The following is a 6,204-nucleotide window of genomic DNA, read 5'->3' on the forward strand; positions in this document are numbered from 1 at the left end:
ATGATTGTTTGAGCAACCTTGATCGAATTTTGCAGAGATGCGAAGACACTAGTATCGTCCTAAATTGGGAAAAGTGTCTCTTTATGGTTAATGAAGGCATTGTCTTGGGGCACAAGATCTCCGAGAGAGGTATTGAAGTTGATAAGCCAAAGTTGATGCTATTGAAAAGATGCCATGTCCCAAGGATATAAAAGGTATAAGAAGTTTCCTTGGTCATGACGGTTTTTATAGGAGGTTCATTAAGGAATTTTCTAAAATATCTAGGCCTCTGACTAATTTATTGCAAAAAGATATTCCTTTTGTCTTTGATGATGATTGTGTAGAAGCATTTGAAGTGCTTAAGAAATCTTTGATCACTGCACCTATTGTTCAGCCACCTGATTGGAATTTACCTTTTGAAATTATGTGCGATGCTAGTGACTATGTTGTAGGTGCTGTTTTAGGGCAAAGAGTTGATAAGAAATTGAATGTTATCCAGTATGCTAGTAAGACTCTTGATACTGCCCAGAGAAATTATGCTACCACTGAAAAAGAATTCTTAGCAGTTGTGTTTGCATGTGACAAGTTTAGACCTTATATTGTTGATTCCAAAGTTACTATTCACACTGATCATGCTGCTATTAAATATCTTATGGAAAAGAAAGATGCTAAGCCTAGACTCATTAGATGGGTTCTCTTGCTCCAAGAATTTGATTTGCATATTATTGATAGAAAGGGAGCTGAGAACCCTGTTGTAGATAACTTGTCTAGGTTAGAGAATGTTCTTGATGACCCACTGCCTATTAATGATAGCTTTCCTGATGAACAATTAGCGGTCGTCAATGCTTCTCGTACTGCTCCTTGGTATGCTGATTATGCTAATTACATTGTTGCTAAATATTTACCGCCTAGTTTCACATACCAGCAAAAGAAAAAGTTCTTTTATGATTTAAGACATTACTTCTGGGATGATCCACACCTTTATAAAGAAGGACTAGATGGTGTTAATAGACATTGTGTGCCTGAGCATGAACAGGAACAGATTCTACGTAAGTGTCACTCTGAATCTTATGGAGGACACCATGTTGGAGACAGAACTGCACACAAGGTACTACAATCTGGCTTTTATTGGCCTACTCTCTTCAAATATGCTCGTAAGTTTGTCTTATCTTGTGATGAATGTCAAAGAATAGGTAACATTAGTAGACGTCAAGAAATGCCTATGAATAATTCTCTTGTTATTGAACCATTTGATGTTTGGGGCTTTGATTATATGGGACCTTTTCCTGCCTCTAATGGTTATACACATATTTTAGTTGTTGTTGATTACGTTACTAAGTGGGTAGAAGCTATTCCAACTAGTAATGCTGATCATAACACTTCTATTAAAATGCTTAAAGAAGTTATTTTTCCGAGGTTTGGAGTCCCTAGATATCTTATGACTGATGGTGGTTCACATTTTATTCATGGTGCCTTCCGTAAGATGCTTGTTAAGTATGATGTCAATCATAGAATCGCATCCCCCTATCACCCGCAGTCTAGTGGTCAAGTAGAGTTGAGCAATAGAGAGCTCAAATTAATTTTGCAAAAGACCATTAATAGATCTAGGAAGAATTGGTCAAAAAAAACTTGATGATGCATTATGGGCCTATAGAGCTGCATACAAAAATCCTATGGGTATGTCTCCGTATAAAATGGTTTATGGAAAAGCATGTCATTTACCTCTTGAACTTGAACATAAAGAATATTGGGCTATTAAAGAGCTCAGTTATGACTTCAAGCTTGCCGGTGAGAAGAGGTTATTTGATATTAGCTCACTCGATGAATGGAGAACTCAAGCCTATGAGAATGCCAAGCTTTTCAAAGAAAAAGTCAAACGCTGGCATGATAAGAGGATACAAAAGCGTGAGTTTAACGTAGGTGATTTTTTGCAGGAAAGCTTCTCTCAAAATGGGAAGGTCCCTACGTTATCGGGGAGGTCTATCGTTCTGGTGCCATAAAAATGAACAACTTTGAAGGCACAAATCCGAGGGTGGTAAACGGTCAAAGAATTAAACACAATATTTCAGGTAATCCTATCAATGTTGAAACTAATATTATTGAAACCGTAACCCCTGAGGAATACATAAGGGACACTTTCCAGAACGTTCCAGACTCCAAAAAGGCATAGGTATGTGGTACGGTAAGTAAACCGACTCCAAAACAACTCCAATGGCATTTTTTATCAGTTTTGGAATATTTAAGAATTTTAGGAAGAAAGAAGTAGTCTGAAAGGGACACGAGGCTCCCACGAGAGTGGAGGGCGCGCCCCCCTGTAGGGCGCGCCCCCTATATCGTGGGCACCTCGTGTGCCTCCCGGACTCTGTTTTCTTGCACGTTACGTATTTTGGTCGGTAAAAATTCATTATATATACTCCTGAAGGTTTTGACCACCGTATCACGCAAATTTCCTCTGTTTCGTTTCGAGCTGTTTCTGTTTCAGATCTAAGAGCATCATGTCGTCTCCAAGCGCTCCCAAGGACAAGTTTTTCAAGAGGGTTATCAACCCCTATCTTGTGGAGGTGCTGCAACACCCTCAAACCATTGAGATGCGTGAGGGGGTGCTGCACATCCGCGATGTGGAGGGACCAAGGCGTACCGGAAGCGTGGAGACAAAGCTCTAAGGCGTGGAGCAGCAAGTTTTCAAGTGCCAAGGGATGGTGGAGCATGGACTCAACGCCAACCAGATGATGATCACGGAGTTCACCAATAACCACAAGCTAGATGCCAAAGTCATTGGGGATACCATATTCAAGCTTCAAGAGAAAATCGAGCACCTCCAAGCCCAGATCTATGACCTGCAGAACCAGAACTGTGAGTATGAATATAGATTCAAGAGGATGAGTTTGGCTGTAGATTTAAGGATCTCGGAGACTTGATCATCCTTCTATGATGGAGAGCCTATGCCTTGGAAGACGGACGACAAGCCTACATCATCAACAACTCCTACTTCACCATCTCTGAGGACATAATCACATGGGTATGGGCACCCCCCTTGGCAACTGCCAAGCTTGGCGGAGGTGCCCTGGTATCGTATCACCATCACACTCCTATCTTTATCGCTTTATTTAGTTCGATCCTTTTAGTAGTATCTTGATCTAGAAGTTTTGGTATTAAGTAGTTTGAGTTCTGCATTGTGATCTCTTTTTGTATTCGAGTCCGCGAGTTATCCATAATAAAGATTAGTGTTGAAGTCAAGGGCTTTGCTTTGTTGCCATGATTTTGAGAAAAAATAGAAAGAATAAAAAGAATAAAAGAGTTCATATTGATCTTATGGATAGTGATAACTTCACACATAGAAAGTATGAGGCATAAAAATTGTTGGGAGTTGATGAACGTAGCCTTGGTCATCGTTGCAATTAATAGGAAGTAATAAGGGAAGAGAGGTTCGCATATAAATACACTATCTTGGACATCTTTTATGATTGTGAGCACTCATTAAGTATGACATGCTAAAAGAGTTGACGATGGACAAGGAAGACAACATAATAGTTTATGTTTTCTCACATCTCAGTTAAAGTATGTTGTCATTGACCTTCCGAACATGTTGAGCTTGCCTTTCCCCCTCATGCTAGCCAAATTCCTTGCACCAAGTAGAGATACTACTTGTGCTTCCAATTACCCTTAAACCCAGTTTTGCCATGAGAGTCCACCATACCTACCTATGGATTGAGTAAGATCCTTCAAGTAAGTTGTCATCGGTGCAAGCAATAAAAATCGCTCTCTAATTATTTATGACTTATTAGTGCGGAGAAAATAAGCTTTGTACGAACTTGTTGTGGAAGTAATAAAAGCGACGGACTGCATAATAAAGGTCCACACACAAGGGGCAATATAAAGTGGCGTTCTTTTGCATTAAGATCTTATGCATCAACCCTAAAAAGCGCATGACAACCTCTGCTTCCCTCTGCGAAGGGCCTATCTTTTACTTCATGTTCTTACTTTATGCTTTTATTTTTGTGCTTGAGTCAAGGTGATCTCCACCTTTCCCTTTTTCATTTTATACTTTGGCAAGCTCTTCATGTTTGAAAGATCATGATATACATATCCAATTGGATGTTCGTTAGCATGGGCTATTATTGTTGACATCACCTAAAGGTGAATACATTGGGGGGCAACATAATAAGCCCCTATCTTTCTCGGTGTTCGTCTGAAACTCCATAACCACAAGTATTGCATGAGTGTTAGCAATTGTAGAAGACTATATGATAGTTTGAGTATGTGGACTTGTTGGAAAGCTCGATTGTTGACTCTTTCTGATGTTATGATAAATTGCGATTGCTTCAATGACTGAGATTATAGTTTGTTAGTTCTTAATGAGGTTTGTGAACCATCTTTGATATTGTGAATTGATTGTTACTTGAGCATAAGAAATTATTTAATGGAATCTTTATATGTTGCTGTTATAAGAATGATCATGATGCCCTCATGTCCGTATTTTATTTTTATCGACACCTCTATCTCTAAACATGTGGACATATTTTTCGATATCGGCTTCCACTTGAGGACAAGCGAGGTCTAAGCTTGGTGGAGTTGATACGTCCATTTTGCATCATGCTTTTATATCAATATTTATTGCATTATGGGTTGTTATTACACATTATATCTCATTACTTATGGCTATTCTCTCTTATTACACAAGGTTTACCATGAAGAGGGGGGATGCCGGCAGCTAGAATTCTGGCTGGAAAAGGAGCAAACATTGGAAACCTATTCTGCACAACTCCAAAAGTCCTGAAACTCCACGAAACAACTTTTTGGAATTTATAAGAATTTCTGAGTGAAAGAAATAGGCCAGGGGGCCCACACCCTGTCCAGGAGACAGGGGCGCCCCCCCCCCTATAGGGCGCGCCCCTATCTCCTGGCCCCCCTGGTGGGCCTCTGGCGTCCATCTTCTGCTATATCATCACTTTTACCCTAGAAAAAATCATGGGCAAGCTTACGGGACGAAACTCCACAGTCACGAGGCGGAACCTTGGCGGAACCAATCTAGAGCTCTGGCAGAGCTGTTCTGCCAGGGACACTTCCCTCCGGGAGGGGGAAATCATCACCAACGATCCTCTCATCAGGAGGGGGTCAATCTCCATCAACATCTTCACCAGCACCATCTCCTCTCAAACCCTAGTTCATCTCTTGTATCCAATCTTGTATCCAAAACCACAAATTGGTACCTGTGGGTTGCTAGTAGTGTTGATTACTCCTTGTAGTTGATACTTATTGGTTTACTTGGTGGAAGATCATATGTTCAGATCCTTAATGCATATTATTACACCTCTGATTATGAACATGAATATGCTTTGTGAGTAGTTACGTTTGTTCCTGAGGACATGGGTGAAGTCTTGCTATTAGTAGTCATGTGAATTTGGTATTCGTTCGATATTTTAATGAGATGTATGTTGTCTTCTCCTCTAGTGGTGTCATGTGAACATCGACTACATGACACTTCACCATTATTGGGCCTAGAGGAGGGCATAGGGAAGTAATAAGTAGATGATGGGTTGCTAGAGTGACAGAAGCTTAAACCCTAGTTTATGCGTTGCTTCGTTAGGGGCTGATTTGGATCCATATGTTTCATGCTATGGTTAGGTTTACCTTAATACTTTTGTTGTAGTTGTGGATGCTTGCAATAGGGGTTAATCATAAGTGGGATGCTTGTCCAAGTAAGGGCAGCACCCAAGCACCGGTCCACCCACATATCAAATTATCAAAGTACCGAATGCGAATCATATGAGCGTGATGAAAACTAGCTTGACGATAATTCCCATGTGTCCTCAGGAGCTCCTTTCTCATTATTAGAAGTTATCCAGGCTTATCCTTTGCTACATAAAGGATTGGGCTTCCTTGATGCACCTTATTTACTTTATTTACTTGTTACTCATTACTATTTATCTTATCATAAAACTAGCTATCACCTACAATTTCAGTGCTTGCAGAAAACCTTACCGAAAACCGCTTATCATTTCCTTCTGCTCCTCATTGGGTTCGACACTCTTACTTATCGAAAGGACTATGATAGATCCACTACACTTGTGGGTCATCACCTCACTTGATGATTTTCGCTCAAAGTCCTCGGAGGATGGGATGCTCTCAAATGACAAGTGTCAGTTTCTCTTGGAGCAGCCAACCAGCTAGTGGTTGTAGGGGGCGGCTATTTATAGTCTAGGGAGCAATCCGACATGATAAGAC

This window comes from Triticum dicoccoides, chromosome 2B, assembly GCF_002162155.2.
Source record: "Triticum dicoccoides isolate Atlit2015 ecotype Zavitan chromosome 2B, WEW_v2.0, whole genome shotgun sequence".
In the NCBI taxonomy this organism is placed as follows: domain Eukaryota; kingdom Viridiplantae; phylum Streptophyta; class Magnoliopsida; order Poales; family Poaceae; genus Triticum; species Triticum dicoccoides.